The sequence below is a fragment of the Anolis carolinensis genome, chromosome 4, assembly GCF_035594765.1.
Source record: "Anolis carolinensis isolate JA03-04 chromosome 4, rAnoCar3.1.pri, whole genome shotgun sequence".
NCBI lineage: Eukaryota > Metazoa > Chordata > Lepidosauria > Squamata > Dactyloidae > Anolis > Anolis carolinensis.
The window spans coordinates 75658325-75680801 of record NC_085844.1 but is presented as its reverse complement, the minus strand read 5'-3'; the positions used below and the strand labels follow the sequence as shown (position 1 = coordinate 75680801).

At 38.6% G+C, this 22477-nt stretch overlaps 1 long non-coding RNA gene across 2 annotated transcripts in view; it reads left to right on the top strand.

Moving 5' to 3' along the window:
- Positions 1 to 22477, top strand: part of LOC103278564 (RNA-directed DNA polymerase from mobile element jockey) — a 406813-nt gene that overhangs the window by 250023 nt on the left and 134313 nt on the right. For both annotated transcript variants that reach the window (XR_010006105.1, XR_010006102.1), the window contains exons 8-10: positions 3503 to 3712; positions 5727 to 5848; positions 22172 to 22245. This is a non-coding gene — a long non-coding RNA (RNA-directed DNA polymerase from mobile element jockey). The remainder of the gene's footprint in view (positions 1 to 3502; positions 3713 to 5726; positions 5849 to 22171; positions 22246 to 22477) is intronic.

Genomic DNA, 22477 nt, shown 5'->3' with positions numbered 1-22477 from the left:
CTTCTCTTCATGTCACTATTTTTATTTGATTTCAGAGTTCTGAACCAAAGCTACCCCAGAATCCTGTTAATAGTAGCAGTGTGTATGATTTCACTGACAGTATGAAAATACTATGCTTGACTTGATTTCATGGGTGTCACATCTCAGTCTGTTTAATTAAATAGCAGTTCTGATAAATTACATTGAAGTGCATTGCGGGATGTGTTATTTTGTGGTGTGTGCGGGGGAAGGCATGGAATGTCATCATGCAATAGCACAATGACAAATAAATCCATTCTATTCTAAAAGTGTAAGGGAAATGACTGTGAAAATTAACAGTGACATAGGGAATAAAAGAGCACCAAACATATAGTTCAAGGTATATTATTTGGCTGGTAATTTATGTTGTAGTAAAAGTAATTTGCTATTTTCAAAGGCAATATACTGAAATCAGAGATAGTAGGAACAGCTTTAATTCTGTTGTTTATTGCAACTGGATTTTCTTAGTACAACTTATTAGCTGTCATACTTTACCCAGAAGTCCAGGAGATTGCATTTCTCCACATGTGAAAAGGCCAGTATTATAGCTAGAGCTAACTAGATTTACTTCATAGCAATTTCCCAATGGATGAAAGCACTATTAGGCGTTCCTGAAAGCTTCAAGGTTCACCCCAGAGTGAATTATTACAATTTAGTTGTCAGCCATAATGTGCCGTTACCCAGAAATGCTAATATGCTTTTGACTTTCGCAGTTCAACTATGAACATCTGCAATGCTTGCAACATAAATGGCAAAAAAACAAAGTAAGTGGTGGCTGAGTACATCTATTGACAATTTTTCATTTCAGTTGGATGCCACCTGAAGACTCTGGTTAGATGAATAATAGCTTAACCTCCATATGGTTTCCGTTCTTTTGGGGTGATAGCATACAGAAAGAAAATCTACTTTTAGCTCTGGCTTCTGCTTGCCTCTTTGTGAGTATGTCTGAGGAGGTTTCCTGTCTGCTTGCTGATAGGAAATGTTAGTAAAACAGACGGGTTGAGTGACATTTCTCATGCATTGGAAACATTTGCAAACTGGCACAGAGAACTATTTTTTGGCAATATTTAGTATGAAAGGATTCTTTATGACACACAAAAAAATCTATCATCAGTGCTCACATCTTTAAAAAAGCAAGTCGATGTTTTCTGTCTTGTTCATAGTTATAGCCTATATATGCAGTGATGTCTAGACTTTTTCTCATTTCCACTGTATGTATGAAATAGTCAGTTTCCTGCATTGCCATGTTCTCTTCTCTCTCTCCCTATTTTGATGTGCATAACCATAACTGCCTGAGTTTTGTCACATGGTTGTGCCATAGCAAGAAAGAAAAGCATGTATGCTTATATATTAGTTTTTCTTATATATCAGTGAATCTTACTGAATTCTATCAAATGCAGCAAATCACGTGCAACCTGAGACTGTTCACATAAGAATAAGTTAGGAATTCTGAATTGTTAAAATAATAATAATAATAACAACAACAACAACAACAACAACAACAACAACTCAGCCGCTATCAGGACCTAAAGATTGAACTTCAAAGACTATGGCAGAAACCAGTGCAGGTGGTCCCGGTGGTGATCGGCGCATTGGGTGCCATGCCAAAAGATCTCAGCTGGCATTTGGAAACAATAGACATTGACAAAATCATGCCAACTGCAAAAGGCCACCCTACTGGGATCTGCACGCATCATCCGAAAATACATCACACAGTCCTAGACACTTGGGAAGTGTTCGACTTGTGATTTTGTGATACGAAATCCAGCATATCTATCTTGTTTGCTGTGTCATAATAAAATAATAATTTTATTCCTTATCTGCCTGTCCTTGTGACTCGAGGTCACAATACACGTGTATGTGAAATTCGTTCTGACCATTTCTTCCGTGTCTTTTGTGTCTCCCATTGATTCAGAAGCATGAAACAAGAAGCCCCCTCCCCACACAAAACTCAGCTTTTCACAAAAGCCTGCTTTCATGTGGAGCTGAAATTCCATGCGTGCACACTTCTTCTCTTTCTCCGCCTCCCTCTTTCTCCTCCTCCTCCGTCCCTCGCACCCACAATGCCTTGTATTCACTCACGGGAGTTGCGGACAGGCAGCCCCACATCTGGACCTCAGCATCAGGGTGGAAGGAACTACCTTACCTCCCTCTTTCCAGTGTGTGTGTGTGTGGCTGTGGGGAATGCAGGCAGGCCTGGGAAGCTTGTGTGTGCCTCTCAGTGCCTGACTGCAGCCGAGCGCTTGCACAGTTACGCACCCTACCATCCACCACACTCTCCAAGTGGAAAGGAGGGAGGGACAGTGGTTCCTTCCTGCTTGATTGCTGAGGTCTGGATGTGAATGCGGAGTGAGTGAACGCGGGACATTGCGGGCGCAAGGGAGGAGGAGGAGGAAGAAGAGAAGAAGCTCAGTGCCTGCCAAGCAGCTGAGCACCTCAGGACAGGGAGCCAGTGGGTGAGAAGCCCCTTCCCCCACAATGGGCCGATTTTCGGGCCCCAAAACAAAACAACGAAAAACAACCCTCCCAATTTCAAGAGCCATACCGAAAATGGATCGGGCCCTGCAACGAAAACCAGAAATGAAACAGGACAAGCTTTTACTAGAATGCACACCACTATTACAGAGTGTGTACAGGAGTGTGCTCTCTCACACAGTTTGCTTCTACTCTGGTCCTATCACTAACCAGTAAGGTATCCATACCCCAGACATGGATACCTTACCATATCTTCTGAATGCATGATAATATTGTTTATGACCAGGAGGCATAAAACAGTATCCAATCTAGTTGATAGTTTTGTAACAACTAAACTATCCATATTTGGTTGTTGACCTGCTTATGTGAAATGAGCTATATGCATCAGCAAAACAGCTCAGGCACATGATGAATTAACAAGCCAGAATTCATAGTTTTACTGTAGAACGTTAATATCTCAGTGATGGCTCTGAGTACTGGATGTCTTTAGTTCTTCCTCGTGCATATGATTCTGTGTTCACATATTTGAGAAAAGGTGAATCATTGAGCTTGTGAATAATTATATATTCTTACACCACCTATGTTAATCTGGCTTCCACTGTGGATTTCATGATGTTCTGTATGATATTGGTCTGCATTTGCCTAGCACCTTTCCAGATACTGTAGTTTTGCCCTGCAAATTAGTCCGTGAAAATGAGCAATAAACACGGCAATACCCATTTTTGGATTCAAGGGTATTAGTATTAGGAATGTGGAATGACATTGTGAAACATGAATGTCTGGTAATAGGGAATAAGTCTTACTCATCTGAAGACTCTACTTCCAGGAAACAAGGGAAGTTTGTAATCAAGGTTAGTAAGAAGTTACATTCCACAATTTATGAGAACCAAAATACCACAAAGAGAATAAATTAACCATGATTCTGCAAATATTTGTTTAGCAGATTTAGTAATTTTACCAGAAACTTTGTTCTGCAAAGTTTTGCTGAGGTTATGTTTTTCCACTTTAGGATTAATTCAATATGAGTGACACCATTCTTCATCAGAGATATAATTCATCTTTTTCAACACAGTCACATTGGTATGATATTTTCCTTCTCTGCATTATTCTTTTGTTTTTTATTACCATCAAGTGAAATTTGATTTATGACAACACCATGAATGAGAGACCTCCAAGTCACAATCTCATCAAAAGCCCTGCACAGATCTTGCAGACTCAGGTCAGTAGCCTCATTAATTGAGTCTATACATCTGAAATGTGGTCTTCCTCTTTTCCTACTGCCATTTACCATACCAAATATTTTTTCTGGTGAGTCATATCTTCTCATGATATGGCCAAAGTACAACTGAGCCAAAGTCTCAGTTTAGTCATCATAGTTTCTAGGGAGAGTTCAGGCTTAATTTGCTCTAGGACCCATTTATTGTCTTTTTTAGTAGCCCAGGTGCCTTCAGAACTCTTATCCAACACCACATTTTGAATGAATTGATTTTCTTTTTATCAGCTTTCTTCACTGGCCAAATTTCACAACTATTCATAAAAAGGGTAAATATAATGGCATGAACCATCCTAACTTAGCATTCAACAATATATCTTTGCATGTCAGGACCTTGGCTGATTGCTTCACAGCTGTGCTTCCATGTCCTAGGCTGCATCTACACTGGGCACGTTGCTCTGGAATGTTCTGCCCCAGATCTGCCCAGGATCCAGCGTGTACCTGCTGAATCCAGGGTTGGTGTCCAGATGGTCTAGCCTATCCCTTTACTGGCCTGTTCCCTTGTCCCTGTGTTGCTGCTGCCACTCCCTGCTGGTCACAGAGCTTCCTGGAATGCTTAGTCATAAGCAGATAATCAGGGATCAGATCCTAGGATATAGGGCAGTGTAGAAGGGGCCTTGAATGTGTGTTTGCGGAAGCTACTGAGATCTGCTGGTAGGTTTATTTTGGATAGATTATGGGTTTCAGATATAAAGTAGTTTCATAGTAGACACAACAAAAGCCCTCCTTCTCATATTATGCTATTAGAATTCCTGGTCTCACTGAATTAATATGGGCAGATTATTTATTATGTAGTTGGTCCTCCATATCCTTGAAAATATTTTTTAATTTCAAAAAGCTAACATTGATTTCTCATTTTATATAAAGCACTATTTTACTATATTCCTACCCTGTTTCCCTGAAAATAAGACATCCCCAGAAAATAAGACCTAGTAGAGGTTTTGCTGAATTGCTAAATATAAGGCCTCCCCCAAAAGTAAGACCTAGTAAAGTTTTGTTTGGAAGCATGCAGGATCGGTAAATGTACATACCATAGATGGTTGTACATGGAAATAAAGGTAGTAACAAGAAATAATAATAATATGATAATAACTTTATTCTTGTATCCCACCTCCATCTCCCAGAAGGGACTCAGGGCAGCTTACACAGGGACAAGCACAACAACAACAACATAAATTTACATACGAACAGAAATTTAAAACAGTAATTTAAAAACAGTATAGCAATAAAATATAATATAGAAATTCTTGAAAGGATTCACAGTTTGGTTATGCTGGTTTGTGATGACAACTACTGTACAGTAGATAATAAATTGTCATTTTTAAAAAATTCAACCATAAATGTGAATTATTCTTTGTGGAAAAATAAGACATCCCCTGAAAATAACACCTAGCGCATCTTTGGGAGCAAAAATTAATATAAGACACTGTCTTATTTTCGGTGAAACAGGGTATATATAATGGGACTTGAGCATCCAAGAATCATTAAGGTATATCTGAGTCTCCCTCACAACTGTTATTTTTTACCTGCCTCAAGTATGGTTCAAGTTAAAAAGCAACAAGCTGGATACTCAATTTTTGAATTTTGTCCATGTTCATTCCAGGGAATTCTTTCCCAATTATAATTTTTTCTTTGCCTATATTTTCCCATTGCCATCCCACCACCAAAATAAGAAACCAGACAACAGTGTGGATTTAATTATGGGCAACTTCTATTTAAACATTACCTGAATTAACTTTATGTGACTTGTAACTAAAAGGGCATGAACCCGGCGGGGATTTAAGTCAAAATAGTGGCCCTTCCATGACCTACCCTTCGGCTAAGTTGGGTGAAACACCTGGGTCCCCGGATATAGTAAACTTTAACATTTTATCATCATCATCATCATCATCATCATCATCATCATCATCATTATTATTATTATTATTATTATTATTATTATTATTATTATTATTTCCAGGGCGACCCCTCAGGAAAACGTATGAAGAATTCTGCCCCAAGTCCAAAGGATTTTACGGAGCCAGAACTCTCCCCCTTCCAAGGCCATATCCGTTCACCCTCACCCTGGTTACGTAAACACAAGTAAGCTGTGCCGGCTTGGGAATCAAATTGTATTTCTTGTTCTGTATAAGGATTTGAACATCTTCAGAATGCTGAATATCTTAAAACTGATTGCCTTCATCAGAGCAGTTTATACCTCTTAATGTTGTTTTTGATGTGTGGTGAATTCTCGCTTGCCTATTTTTCTAAAAATTTAATCAACTGTGCCTGCTGGGCACAGCATGATCTAGGTATATGCACTGGCTGGAGAAACTGTAGATTTGTGCATCTCCAGTCACCACTGCTGAGAAGAACCAAGACTCAGCAGTTCTAGTATCTTATTATTCTTGGATAGCAAAACTCCAGGAGCCTTCTACCCCCTTTCCCTCATTACCTCATATTTACACAGAGAGAATGCGAATGACTGTAACAGATAGAACAATCTGTTCTGGACATTGCTCAAGCTTGAATCATGGTGTGCACTCATTAGGTTTTGCTAGCTTTACAAAGACTCTGGAAAACTCAAACATTCTGCTCTGCTAGGTAACCTGGCAAAATGTTGTGCAATTTGGCTTACATGGTTTTAAAGGTTTTCACCTGCCTCTGGGATGTTCTCCATGCTCTTGCATGTGTTTACCTCTCTGATTGTTTTCATAGTTTTATGTGTTGTGATTCAAAGTGCAATAGCCCACTGCAGATGTAAAAAAAAACAGGCATGGAGTGAACCATGTAAACCTTTGCAGTTATGGGAAATATTGGTAGCAGTTGTACTGACTGCAAGATTTGGTTGCACTACAATTTGTCTTAAACTGATTTAACTGCATGCAGATTTCAAATCAGTAATTCAAATACTTGTATATCTCATGTTAGGAATGAAGAAATGACTTCTAACATTTCCCAGTTGTTCCTCTATTTCCCCAATTTGGATTATATATGTAGACATAGTACTCTCTTAGCACAAAATTGTGCCTGCCAGATGTGAGAAAAGTAGGTGCGACTCTTTTGTGTTACATTCCTTTAAATTCTGGTTTTGTTTAAAGGGAATTGTAATTTTCATTGAATTACTTGATTGATTTTTTGTGTGATATGTGTCTCTTCTAAGAGGTTCAAGCCATCAAGAGAGTTTTGTGCAAGTTGGGACTTTCCTTCCAAAATAGGAGAGATCTGAGGTTTTTCGTCAAATAATCGTTATGAAAACAGCATACAAAACAAAAATCAATATATAATAAATCTAGCAAAAGCTTGATATGATGTGCATGTACATATAAATGAATGAACATTAGCTTAAGACCTTTATTGATATTTGTTCAGATGGCACACAAAGGCAGAGAAAGTAGAATAGGATAGGCATGAAAGATGAATGTGGAATATGCAATTGCAAAGGTGTTGGGAAAATGAATCAAGGCTGTGACGATTATGTGAGAAAAGAAAAATACCTATTTGCGGGTCCAAAAAGGAGGGACCCAAAAAGGAGGGACCCAAAAAGGAGGGTGCAACTTTTACACGATGTTGACTATTATCTAGTTCAATACAGGTATCCCCACACACTTTCTATTTCGATGTTCATACATGCTCACTAAAAAGATTTTCAGTTCATCTGCTATTTGCTTCGCCAGTGGGAGGCAGACACACATGTCTAAAATAGAATTCCTGAATTAGAGTTATATTTTCTTCCTTATTGCATTGTTTAGAATAGACACACTGCTGCAAACAAGCACACACAAAAATCTGTTTCTCCTGTCCTTCTTTCTTCACCATCCTCTCAGTAGTAATGCTGTTAAAAATTCCAGCTACTCGGAGGATGAAATGGGGAAGTTGGTCTTATCTCATATAGGACCTCATTACATGATGGAAATTCAGCGTTCTATGTTACTGCCCCAGTTGACCCACAGAGCCCCATACCACCCATCACATGACATAGCCTCACTTCTGGTGGGGCTCTGTGGGTCAACTGGGGTGTTAGAGTCATAGGACATTGCACCACCAACATGGGAGCCCCCCTGTGCTCCATTTGGAAATATGATGCTACTGTGTGTGTGTGTGTGGGGGGGGGGGGAGCTGTGCAACGACACTTCCCCACATGTGATGGAGAAGCATCAGCTGGCGGCAAGACAGGGTATGCGGTGCTAGGATTGACCCACTGTTCTCAGATCTACCATGGAGGCTAGCAAATTGGAACACCGTACCTCATCAATGTGATGAGATTCTTAATCTCTAAAGTGCCACAAGATCCTTTTACATACTGATTTTCATATATTGTATTTCCCTATATTTCATTTGTAAACAACATGAACAACAATGTAAACAACATGTTTGGAGAAAGGCAGGATGATGATGATGATGATGATGATGATGATGATGATGATGATGATGCCTTGTGGAAGTTGCACAGTGATGTGATGTGATTGGATTGTTCAATGTGACAGCATTTAACAAGCAAATGACTGAAAGCAATACACAGACAACTCAAAATTAGTTCAAAGCACAGGTGATTTGACTGGGGAAAAGAGTGAACAAAGTTACAGTGGCAGAAAAGAAACGCGATCAGAATGTGACTGACCCCATGTATGACAGCCGTACTGATAGACTGCTTGGAATTTTAGTTTGTAGTGTAAATAGAACACTTTAAACCAAGATCTACTTTAGTGAATATTAAGGGGATATGTGGTGTCAGTTGTTAAAAAATGAACTCAGTCTCAGAGTATGTCTTGTCCACCTCTGCTTCAAATGCTGCTTGGTTTTCTTGAAAACAACACCAACTACTTAGCCATTTGGATTTAGCTTGTTTCCAAGTGGATTTAGGTAAATTGGATTATGAGGGGTTTTCTTCTTATTGTACAAGTTTAATGGTTTCTTGTAATGCACATCTACATGATGTATCTCTGGTCTGAGACACCGTTATATTTGCAGCTCTATGTGTTTTTGGCCTGCAATTTACAATTTTGAACATTGATGTCATCTTGGTCTCCTTTATCCCACCTTTCACCTTGGGTAAGACAACGTTACATTTAACAGAATGCCTTTTTGCCTTCCTTCACTGCTTCTCAGTCTATGGGCTATATGGCAGTAAGATGGGGGCAAACCATCACTAAATTACTTTATGAGAACTTTGACTCTTCAGAAGTATTAATACGTATAGGGTTAATAAGAGATGTGTTAAATGCTCATGCATTGTTGATGTATATAATGTGTCTGCTCTCCTGGCACGAGTATGTTCCTGTGGATTATGTTAACTGATATTGACAGGTCATGTGATTGTTGGGGGCTTGACACAGCAGGAGGGAGCAGATATGCGTCTTCGGCATTAGCACAATCAACATCCGTTCAACAGAAGGCCAGCCAGGCCTTTCCCTAGGAAACATATGCCAAAACTATTATCAAAGGCTACATTATGGCCTGCAGCAAACTGGACAGGATGCTATTGGGGAAGGACTTGTGCGAAAAAGATTCTGAGAGGAACCTGTGCTTTCAGACTATAGAGCTGAATAAAAATGATATTTCCATGACTAGGACACGATTTTGGAGTAGTCAGCAACATTAGAATTGTGATCTTTATGCTGTTTTACGATTCTGTACATTTGCCTTGTTTATTTTGGCTGATGTGTAACAGAAAGTGTGCCAGAAGTACCGGAAAAAACATCAGAGATGTTTATAAAAAAGCACCAAAGGCCTGGACACAGCTCATTATTTCTCTTTGAGGAAGAAATCTCTGATGCACATTAGAATATCTGTCACCATGTGTAATGGGGCTCTCTGCCATGTCATACTCAGGAACTGCCCTTCCATGTGATTTGCTGGCTTATTTTTAAAAGGTCTGTTATCAGAAGGTATTATAGATCTAAAGAAAAAACCTTGCATTTTACTGTTCCTGTGCTATTTGTATTTACTTATTTTATCCCAATATAGGGACTCATGATAGCAACCAGATATAAAAATAGCTGAAATAGGTTATTGTCATTACATGAAATAAACATTTCAAACTACATCAGAATTGACAAATGGTTTGGAATTAGATGACTAAAAATAACAAGTTACTTCCTTACCCTCAGTACTGAAAAGGGCTTAGAGAACTGAAATGAAATTTTTTGGAAAACACTTCAACAAAGATGTACAATTTCCCATTAAAATAACATTTCTCTACTCAAGAATGGGAAGGTAGCCTATTTTTTAACGTATCCATAGAAGACTCTGAAAACTACAGGCATATCAGACTAATCTACTTTGACTGTTACTAACTCTGGATATCAGCAAGGGCTTTTCCAAGCTTTCCAGGGTAATTTCTAGCCTTCGTAGAGATTCAGTTGATAGTTTTCCATCTGAGTACTAACCAGGACTGATTCTGCTTAGCTTCCAAAATCAAATGAGACTTGAAATATGTGTACAATGCGATATTAAATATAGAGTTATATATAGCGATGTGTTCGTATTATGTTATTCTTTACTTTGTTGTATTGAAGAAGAACCAGTGAAGCTTGAAGAGCGAAATGAGAGTACCATTGCACTTGAAAATGATTTCCAGTGCAATGGTATCAGTGAACAGGCCCAGGTTAAGGAAAAACATTGCTTTAGCTAACTTCAAGATTTTTAAATTATTGAAAACATTACCCAATAATTTTTAGGATTTTTTTTCTTGCACTCTATTTGTTTTTTCTTGTTTTCAGACTTTAGTCATGTGCTAGAACCATGAGAATATCTTGACGAGTACCAAAATTATTGCCGTGTGAATTTAAAACTATGCAAATCTCCTCTAGCTATGCTGTTGAGTCATCAACTGGGCTGATTTTTCAAAAAATGAAATCGTTCTTTCTTCAAGGGGACATTCCATTTAACCACTCTATGATAAAGCAATGATTTCATTCAGTTACATCAGCGTACCTTTAAGGAAAACAGCTTTTCCCCATTCTGATAAACTATGCTAACCAAGAGAGCTTTAGAGAAGCTGCAGGTAATCTAGCCAAAGTGTCATTTGAGAACATGGCAAATGTCATTGGTTACCTGTGTGTAGCTATTTCTGTCTCAGATCAGCCTTAAGAAAACACATTGTATTTCTTTTGCTAAATGAGGAGCTTGAGAATTCTGTTGCAATGGCTTTCTAGATGTTATTGATATAATGCCCGTAATTTTTCTGAGTATCAAAAAGTGCATGCCACTATATGTTCATGCCCCCTCATCTTCATGGCACATTGTGTTGTTTATTTGTACTTGCTCACATTTAGTAAGGTCAGGAATGTGAGAACCTTTATATTTGGGTACAGGTTTTGGTAAATTACAAGCTGCTGGGAAAGCTAGGCTTTGACAAATGGGTACTGAACATTTTAACAATGAATGTTTAAATTGTGTTTTCATAAAATTTATTTGAATGCTAACATTATAATTATTTTGGGGTTTTTTCTTCATATGAGGCATTTGGATTCCTAGTTTTGAAAGAAACAACTACAGCATAACATTTCATATAAGCAAAGTAGTAGTGGTACTATGAAAAAAATGAATATTTCCCTGCAATATTCTCATCAAACAGTTGTATTCTAATGTGGGGGGATTGTCCTTCCCCTTTGTGTACAAAACAGTATTTTCTTGATGGGAAAGCCCATTTCTGTGTAGAAAATACAGAATAAGTCCTTCGCAATAATTTGGAACATTTGAATACCAAGAGGAAATTGTGCAACATTATCACTGGTCTGTTATTATTACCAACAGGGTTTCCAGACTGCCAGGAAACCTATTTTTTAAAACCTGGGAATGAATAATTACGAATATTCTTTCCATCCTGAGGCATGAAGTCTTACACGCACAGTGAGTAGCCATATGACAAGCAAACAGCTGGGGTTGTTTTTCAGCAATGTAATTATTAAGTAGCCCAGCACATTGCAGCAAAGACACCATTCAAACCTCTACTTGCCACTCCTAAATTTTAAATTAACTTACTTGCCCCAATTCCCTTTTTCTGAGCAATCCATTGTTATGATACTAGGTAAGCATAACAGCAAATTATTGTTTTTGTGTGGTGTTGGGATCACTCAGACTCCTCCTTGCAGCTATGATCTCTGTTAAGTGACTATTCTGTTTACTTCAATTTTCTTTTGTACAAAATAGGTTTCACCATGAGCCTTTGGCATCCTGCCTCTTGTTTTTTAATCCAAGACAGACATGCTAGCAAACCAGATTGTGAGGAAGTGTTCAGCATTCTATGCCCCATGTTCAGCTTTCCAGATTTTGCCTTCGCTAGTAATTTGCCAACTTGACATTCTGTGTCTTTGGTCCATGCTGGGTTGTTTTACAAAATAAAATTCTATACATTATACTTAAAAGTAAACCCCACATTGTTCAATGGGTTCCACTCTCATGTGAGTATGTATATAATTGCTGTCTTACTCTGCACTTTTTTGTTTTGTTTCTATTTTGAACCTAAATCTTTTGGGACCTAAATTCTCAAAGGTGCCAGATCCTGTCTGATCTTGAAAGCTGAGCAGGGTCAGCTCTGGTTAGTACTTGAGGTAGGATACCACCAGGTGCTATAAACCATATTTCAGATGAAGGAAATGGGAAAACCACTTCTTAGTATTCTTTGCCTGAGAAATGCATTGGGTTGAAGACACAGGTGACTTCAAGGCACATACTCACAACCAACCACATTCATTCTCCTAAGGCTCAATGCTCCAGGGTCAGACTTCAAGTTCAAGGAGTGGTGTATTTCAATGAAGGACAGAGGACTGAGTAGATATAAGGGGTAGTAGAGACCACCAATTCCTTTCTTCTCCTCTGCCTTTTAATTCCTACTCTAAATGTCTTTTTTTCAGGGTTGAGTTTTGCTTGGGCTGGTCTCTGAAATCAAGCAATGGAATGTCTGGCACCAGCACAGAAACAAGTATGATAGCACCCAAACATTCTTAGCAATAGAAGGACACCTCTGTTAGAATTAGTTCATTGTAATCTACTTCTTAAGTAAATTTAGGATATTTGCAAGGGAGGAATATGTGAAGAATACTTGGTCCAGTTGGCTTTGCCTTTGGTGAGCTCTTGCTTTGTCTCGATTGTTCAATTTCTTTCCCTTGCCAGCCCCAGTGGACATGGCTAACTACAGCCATAAAGAAGGCAGCTTAGATGGTACTTCTGTAACTCTATAGAAAGAACATTTAAACTTGCCGCAAGGAAATCTCTATGCACTGTGTATATTAATTGAGCTGGAAACCATACCTTGTTTTTTTGTCTAGAATATTGCACCAATAAATGTTCATTGATCACAGGAATATGAAAGGCTGGGTGCTATTTGTACAAACAAGCTTTTTGTGTAAGTTTCACACTTTAATTCTAGAATAAAAGCTATTTCAGGCAGTTGGTTGAGTAGTCTCAAAAACATGTAATAGGCTTGGAAATAACATGGGAAAATATAAGTCAACTCTTGAAATGTCAACTCACCTTTTCTTCCTTTTTTCTACTTCTGCCATCACTATCAATGATTTCCACATTATAGCACTATAAGTAAATTCTTCTAATTGAGTATATGTTGTGTAGCATTGATTTTCCTTTCCTGGTTGATGTTTATTGGCCAAATGCACATTTCACTTGAAAAAAAAGTGTGGCTCATTTCTTCCACAATCTCATCATATTCTTTTTTCGATGACTTTCAAATGTGGAATGTAATAGTTTTATAGTCTGTAGATAAGAGCTTGTGTCTATGGCTCATTATTTGTGGGTGTAGTTTATGGACTTGAGAAGAAGGCCTATAAGTTTGAACTTTTAGGCAGATTTCTGAGTCAAATCACTTCATTCATTCTCTTTCTTCATATTTCCTTTCATAGACGATTTGTAATTTGTCCTGGATACAAACTAATAATATTGTCAAAAAGTAACTGGAGCTTTAAAAATCTCATTGTAGCTGCATTAGATTTTTTTAAAAATTATTTGAGAAATTATCATGCAATATACATATACAGACTTGTAAATATCATGGTTATTGAAATGTAGAAATTACTTTTCCATCTGGACAGAAGAAAGTGATTCTTAGCATTATATGCCTTAACAGATGCATCAAAACTAATAACACTGATATGACTTTAAACCATTCCAGCAATGAACATTATTGGAAACTGGAACATATATTTCAGCTAATGAAAAAAGGTTTCCACATTAAGGTTTCTTTTTAGACTGATCATTAGTGTGTGTTTCAGATATCCGAAGTGATCTGGGCCAGCTGTTTCCATTAAAGAGAAATTTTGCAGTGATAACACTCAAGCCAAATTGTGCAAATAATACAGCATAAGGTTATACATATGTGTGAGATATCTTCATGACCTTCGGTGAAACCTAGTACTTCGAAGTGCCCCTGCCATTAAATAGCTTTCATTGACTTTTTCTAAAAGTGTCCCATTACAACTTTCAAATGACCAGCAAATCAATTTGAAGTATAAGAAGAATTTATAGAGTTTGAATAAGATGAGAAGGAAGGTGCCTTTACTTACAAGCTAGCTTTCCAAGCTGGGCTGTCATTTGTACTGTACAAGTAGAATAGAGAATAATGTTGTGTAGATTTAAGATTTGGACTGTGTAAACATGTAGAAAGTTAGTATCATATGTCAGGAAATTATCTTTCCAAATTTTCTCTAACAACTTGTTTAGTGTTAGGATGCTGAAAAAGATTAATTTATCTCTTTTAACTCTGATATGAGTAAATAAAACAAGAATCTGAATGTAGTTGTAGTTGTTTTCCAGCCTGTTTATTGATGGCATTCACATTGTCTGCCTGTCTATCTTCTAGGTGAGTTACTGCACATTTAGCTATAACTGTTATAATAATGCTTCTTTGGGATAAAAAGGGAATTTCCAGGGCTGAACAAGAGCACCAAAGGTCTACGATAATCTTAACCACATCAGAAACGAAAAACCACTCATTGTCACTCTGACCCAAGTCAGCTTGTTGGTTTTGATCTTTTGTTTAAGAAGAGTTCCTCCTTCACATACTTTTAAGCAAAATTGCTGGGCTCTAGAGCTCTATTTTTAAACTGGGACTGTTATCTGTATTTACTCTGTTTAGATATTCTGCTTTAGTTCACCCCTGATGGAGGAGCTTATTTGTGGATTAAATGCCCACCTCCCACACTTCTTAAAAATGTAGTAGCCATTTAAGAAATTCAGTTTCTTCAAAGAAAAGGTCACTGCGGGAATAGTCTGTGAAGGCTACTGTTAATCTTTCCAAGAAGGGAAAGGAGAGAGACATATACACTCACTCTCTGGATCTATAAAATAATGATCTGCAGGAAGCTTTTATTCTCCACATCTGCAGTATCTCAGTTTGACCCCCGGCACTTCATTCCCTCAGGCTGCAATCCTACATAGACATGCATGGGAGTAAGCTCAGTCAATGCAGTGGGACTTCTGCATAGGAAGTTTTAGGTATGACCAATAGGTCAAGTCTTGCCATGAAATGAAACAGGATTTTTGCAGGTACTTGGCCAAGTACTTATTTTATATCTTATATCACACTTTCTGTTGGCTCTCATTAGAGCCTCTTTGGCTTTCTCAAACAAAATTGCTTGAATATGTGTCTTTGATTACAAAAGTGAGGTATAGCTATTCATTATAGCCAAATAAATAAAATGGAAGAGAGAGAATTCTCCTCAATGAAAATCTTCTTTTCAATTGTGTTGTGTTGTAAGAATGCTCAGTGTAGTCCTTAATTCCAAGGAAACTGGTCTGAGATGTTTCATTTAATTCAGCATTGTTGCAGTTGTACAAATAATGATTTAAGGTTTAGTTAGCTTTGGACATGTGTACATCTCATTTTTTCTTTCAAGACTCTTAATTCTGAGTTAATTTTTAACATCATATTTCACCTGAAAAAGTGTATACATCTTCCATTCCCACACAAATTTTGAATATACTTGGAAACAGTAAGATATCAGACCTGTATGCTACTTAGATTTCTCTCATTTATGTTTCTGTTTTCCCTCCTTGCACTTGCATCAAATAATATATAAGAAACTGAAAAGCAGGAATATAATTTGCAGTATGCTAGTTTATTGTAAAAAATGTCAAGTTCTATATGATGTGACCATGCTAATCAGATTACATAAAACTAGTATTTCCCCAACCTCAAAGATTTCAGATGCTTCAGATTACAACTCATAAGCTGTGATCATTTGCCATAATGACTGGTTTTGGAGGGGATTCAAGTCTGAAATAGAAGGTATCAGTCTTGGCTATCAGTCTAAGAGCCAGTGTGTCTAAACATCCAATCCAAACTTTCTTGGTAGCATCATTATTTGATATTGGTATCGGTTGTTTTTGACAGATCAGCAGCTGGGAGATTGATCAATTTTTTTTTCATTAGGACCTGAATCCATTCTTGCCTATAATGGGAGTAACCATGATGCTTTTAGCAAAGCCCAAGGGAGTGTCTTAGTAGTCCAATTTCTCCCTCTACTGCAAACCATTGGAATAGCTGTATTAAGAGCAAGGTAGTGATGGAATCATACTGGAATACAGCTGTAGAGGGACTCATATGAATCCCATTATGCATTGAAGGCATGTAGGATGATGTAGCATGGACTGTATCTAACATTCATTCTTAGTTTGTGCTCATGATCAAGGAATAAAGGGACAAACTCAATAACTGTAAGATTCCTTCACATAAATAAAAATTCTTGCAATCATGTTTCTCCGACCCCTTCAACATTGCTATATGAAATCTAGATTATCTACTTTGAACTGGATTATATGTCTGTGTAGACTCACTCATATACAGTAATTCAATTCAAACCAGGTAATATGGATTGAATTGATAATATGGATTATATGGCAGTGTAAAAGGGACCTTCCTTACATAGACGAATTCATGTGTCTATACTAATATGTTGATAGGGTCACTTTTCAGAGTCACTGAACATGTCATGTATTTTTCTTAATATATATGCCTTTAGTCCTCTCATATCAAACATCAGTGACAGTTCCATAGGTTCCAAGCCTTTGTGTAATTGTATTGTGCGGGCTGATCTACAGATGTCATACTCAACTCCTGGAACGATTCAAATCAGCATTGCTTCCAAAAAATCCTGTAAATCTCTTGGGAAGACAGAAGGACAAACGTCTGCATACTGGAAGAAGCAAAGACCACCAGTACTGAAGCGATGATCCTCTGCCATCGACTCTGCTGCACTGGCCAAGTTATCTGAATGCCTGATCACCATCTCCCAAAGTAGTTACTCTACTCCTAACTGAAGAATGGAAAATGGAAGGTTGGTGGACAGGAAAAAAGATTTAAAGATGGCCTTAAAGCCAACCTTAAAAACGGTGGCATAGACACTGAGAACTGGGAAGCCCTGGTCCTTGAGCACTGTAATTGGAGATCAGCTGTAATAAACAGTGCTATGGAATTCGAAGAGGCACAAATGGAGGGCGAAAGGGAGAAATGTGTCAAGAGGAAGGTGTTTCAAGCCAATCCAGCCTTTCATCTGGAAACCAATGTCCTCACTGTGGAAGAACATGCAGGTCAAGAATAGGTCTCCACAGTTATCTACAGACTCACCGTCAGTTAAGGGCAGATGTGCTTCCTGAAGGCTTCTGGGAGAGCACCTAGCCTTAAAAACAGGGTGTACTCCCTTGCTTGCTTTATTTATATAATAAAAATGGAATGCCATTATAGGAATGGAAAATTTGATGAGGACGTGATACAATTGCAAAGCATGTAATTCATGCTGTGGTCTGCAGAAATTGTTCACCTTTTCCCTAATGGTGCAACCTTGTGACAAGTGGAAATGTGGTCACAGAAGGTAACATTTTTCAGAGACTGGAAAATATATGGTTCCAATTCCTTGAACTAGAATTAGATGTGCATTTTCTAATGTGATTTTAATGTCAGAAACATAGACACGATTCTCTCCTCATACAAATGGACCCCTTTTGTGTTTATTAATTGTGTAGTTCAATACTAAACAAAGAATTAGCTTGAGAGAAATATCTGTGGTGTCTGTTGCCAAGTGTGTATTGATTGTACCTAATGGAATCTTCCGTAGATTGTTTTCTGTCTGGTGTAGTGTGTGTTCATGACATTAAAGGAACATAACACCTTAACCAGTCAGAAACTATTTACTTCCCAAAGGTTATCTCTTGGCTACTCCTTTCAGATTTTATGGGCTTCTAAACAGGAATGGATGGACACACACATTGCAGAATTTATGCAATGCTGGATTGAGTACGGGGGTCTGTTTTCCCTTAAGTTACATTTGCCTTTAACTGTGTTTTTGCAAAGGGAACCATAACAGCAGTTGAACCCAACTGACAGAATACCCACTGCCCATGAACGATAATAGCTGACTGGGGGAAATAACTAAACAACTAAAGATAAAGTGTGAGATTTCATACCACAGTGTACTTTGTGAGCCCAAGATCAACCAGCTGTGGTCAGATGCAAAAGGCATACATTTAGAATGAAATAATTCTGCATCCATGGATTTGCTTTGAACATCAAACCAGAACTATGCTCTCAGTGCTTCAGAACCACCTGTCTTTTAAAAAATACAACTCAAAAAAAGGTAAAGTCCAGTCATGTCTGACTCTGGGGGTTGGTGCTCATTTCCATTTCTAAGCCGAAGAGCCGGCATTGTCCGTAGACACCTCCAAGGTCATGTGGCTGGCATGACTGCATGGAGCGCTATTACCTTCCTGCCGGGGTGGTACCTATTGATTTACTCACATTGGCCTGTTTTCGAACTACTAGGTTGGCAGGAGCTGGAGCTCACAGCGACCGCTCATTCCGCTCCCGGGGTTTGAACCTGGGACCTTTCGGTCTGCAAGTTCAGCAGCTCAGTGCTTTAACACACTTTGCCACCAGGGCTCCTTACTCAAAACAGGAGTATAATTTAGTGGGGATATTTGTTTAGCAGTTCTGAATTATAAATACCTCTTTATGTTCTGCAGCAAGATGTTAGCCTCTTTCTCTCTTGAATAATATGAAGCAGCCTCTGCACTCCATCAGTGATCTCGATGAAGAATCCTGGGATGTGGGTGCAGGAGTAAAGCTTTCTGGTATATGGTACAAGACAGAAACCAGTGGGAACACATGGGAAGCGTAGGGATGGGGGATGCCTTGCCAGTCTGACTGCTCAAAAAAGCAACACAACACGATACATGTAGTTGGATTGGTTGGGTTACTGTGAGTGAGCTAAGCACATTTAGAGGAAACAGGGGTGTTTGTATGCATACACTAGACCAGAACAGGCATGCAATTTAGAACAGTTGTTTGGAAGAGAGGAAGATGGGCCAGGATGATGAGTGGAGAAAAAGGCTTTTTTTAAAAACATTCTCAAGCCATGAATGATGGAAACCATAAATGCAGAATATGTAGATACAGAGAGTTGATCCTTTTTAGTAACTTCAGATATGTTCAATGTGTTGTCGAAGGCTTTCATGGCCGGGATCACAGGGTTGTTGTGTGTTTTCCGGGCAGTATGGCCATGTTCCAGGAATATTCTCTCCTGATGTTTCACTCACATCTGTGGCAGGCATTCTCAGAGGTTGTGAGGTTCCTCACAACCTCTGAGGATGCCTGCCATAGATGTAGGCAAACCATCAGTAGAGAACACCTCTGGAATATGTCTATACTGCCCAGAAAACACACAAAAACCCTTCAGATATGTTATTTTAAAGTGCACATGAAGCCAGCTTCTGAAAGCTAGCAGATGGACATAGTTATGTGTCCTGTGTTGCGTTGCCATTTATACCACTTGTATTTCCTTTTGATTCTGCATTTGTTTTTGGCTTTTAGGAGGTGGGGATCCTTTTGTGCCTCTCCAGATTTTTCCTTTCTTTTTTAAAATGACTTCTATTGGTTTTCAGTTTGTAGCAAGCATGTTCTTGTTTTCCTTCTCAATAGATTGTGCATTGTATACTATGTAGTTTGTGACATTTTGCCTTTAATGTTGCTACAGTACTGAAATGTAATACAAAACCTACTGATTGAGACGAGCTTGTTTATTAACATGCTTTCTGCTGTGCCAAACCTAGAAAATGTGTTTCCCTTGCTTGAGACAATCTACATATTTTGTCATTGTGATGCATGGTGGTTGTGATTGCTGTCTGCTAGCTGTGATTTTTAAGTCTTGGCTGATGATTAATTCTATGGCTCAGATTACTGCAGATGGCCTTTGCTCTAGTCACATAAATTTTGCACATCTCTAATGGCAATGGCATGCATTATAATTTGGTACATAGATGAGTTCTGGTTTGTAGCAAGAGAGGAGAAAGAAAAATTGAGGTATTCAGAAAAAAAGTTAATACATCTTGATCAATGTCTCTGCTGATTCTGAGAACCTGAGTTATAAACTGAATCATAATCATGCATTATTTACATACTATCCATGCTGAAAGTCTTAGAGATGAGTCAGATCTAATTCTCAGTAATGGTGGTTGCTATACCAAAGGGGAGGTTTTTTTTTGTACTTTCCTGAAATGCAATCCTTAATGCACCTACCTAGGAGTAGTCTGTACTGATTAGAGTAGGCAAAGGGATTTTGTTGCACTTTAGAGACTGAGACCCCTTCTACATTGTCATATAAAATCCAGATTATCTGCTTTGAACTGGATTATATGGCAATGTAGAAGGGGCCTGAGAGAGTAAAGTTTATTGTCTGCACTGGACAGATTATTTTGGTGTATATTTGCTCCAGAGCACACCCAGATCTAGCACATATATATTAAATCCAGTGTTCAGATGGTATAAAAAGGTAAAGGTTTCCCCTGATGTTAAGTCCAGTCATGTCTGACTCTGGGGGTTGGTGCTCATCTCCATTTCTAAGCCAAAGAGCCGGTGTTGTCCATAGACACCTCCAAGGTCATGTGGCCGGCATGACTGCATGGAGCACCGTTACCTTCCCGCTGGAGTGGTACCTATTGATCTACTCACATTGACATGTTTTCTAACTGCTAGGTTGACAGAAGCTGGAGCTAACAGTGGCCGCTCCTGGGGTTTGAACCTGGGACCTTTTGGTCTGCAAGTTCAGCAGCTCAATGCTTTAACACACTTCACCACTGGGGCTCCTATGGTATAGCCAGGCTAAAATTGCATCTATCCCACTGGGATATCTTTTGCGTCACTGCTGCCACACCCTGCCAGACACAAATCTCTGTGTGAGCACCTGGCCACCATCTCTTATGGCTGCTGATGTTAGAACGGGGCATTGTCATGACCAAATAAGAAGAAGGAGGTCAATTGGCGCCCTGTTCTGATATCGGCAGACAGTATTGTGGTGACCAGGTGCTTGGATGGAGCTCCATGACCAGTGGGGAGCAGCAGTGGTGGCATCTTGGGGGAGAGCCAACTCCTTCCCCTTCTCCTGATCAGTGCAGGAAAAAGGTGAGGGTAGCAGTGGACAGGGAAATGGGCTGTGAAGCCTGAGATAGCCTGGAGTTTCCTACCTAAAGCAAGGCAAAGTAGGGCTAAAGCCTGAAATGCAGTTGCTCACCATAAGTCACTATGTGTTGTGGAGACAGCCAGCATTAGACTTGCAGTGAGTCTGAGCTTTTTTTGGCCAGTGTAGAAAAGACTGCTTCCTGCCAAGAGTAGGTATATCTACACTGTATGCAGTTTGACACCATGGATCAATGCTAAGGAACCATGAGAATTGTAGTTTTACAAAGTCTTTAGCTTTTGCTTCCAAAAAGAACTGGTACCTTAATACACTAAAAAAATATCCCAGGATCTTACAGGATTGAGCCATGGTGTCAGGCTGCATTAAGTCTACAGTGTAAATGCTTTCTCACTTTCTAAGATGCTACAAGATCCCTTTTCATATTAATATTTCAGAGTAACATAGCTATATCTTAGCATTATAACCCCTTGATGAGAGTAAGGTTACTTCTGAGTCAGCATGCCTCAGCCTGACAGGGAAAATGAGATATATCCTCACACATCTGCAAAGTGACATTATAAGGGATCAAACAAATTGGTGTTCTGCTGCAGGGTCACACAAATGTAACTTTTGTTGGTTCTTGAGAAAAGCCTAATCGAAGAGAGTCTTTCAAGTCTGCTATATGTTGCTGACCCTATACAGTGGCCAACAGAAAGTGAGTTAACACATAGCACTGTCAGAGTACATTCAGTTAGTCAGAATTGGACTCAGGCAGAGTTAATGCTGTCAAGATCAGGTCAGAACTGTGTGTGAATATGTCCCATGATTAACAGAGCCTAAATAATGATCTTTGTTAAAGGAAATAATGCTCTCTGTTAAGGGAAACCACATTTCATTTAACAGAGGCCTTTGTGTCCAACTGCTTCTTTCATTGTTTCTTTCTTTTATAGTTGCTCATTCTTAATATCTACCACACATCTAAACAGAATGGAAATTAATGCTTAGCTGTATGTACTTTTCACAGAAATGCACAATGTGGAACCTTCTTGGTGGTTGCTCCCACACTCTGGAACCTTTGTGCTCTCATTCTACTGGCAGGTAAAGGCATTTTTATTTCTGTAGGCATTTGATTACTAATGGGTTTTTAATGGCAGCATTATGCTGTACTTTTTGTTTTTATTGTTATGTTTTAAAATGTAATGGTTGTTTTAATATGATAGTTTAATTATTTGAACTTCTGTTGAACTTCCAGTTGAACAGTTTTTAATATGTATTTTGCTGTTACCTGTCTTGAATTCTGTGTCATATTATAAATACAATATGGCATAAT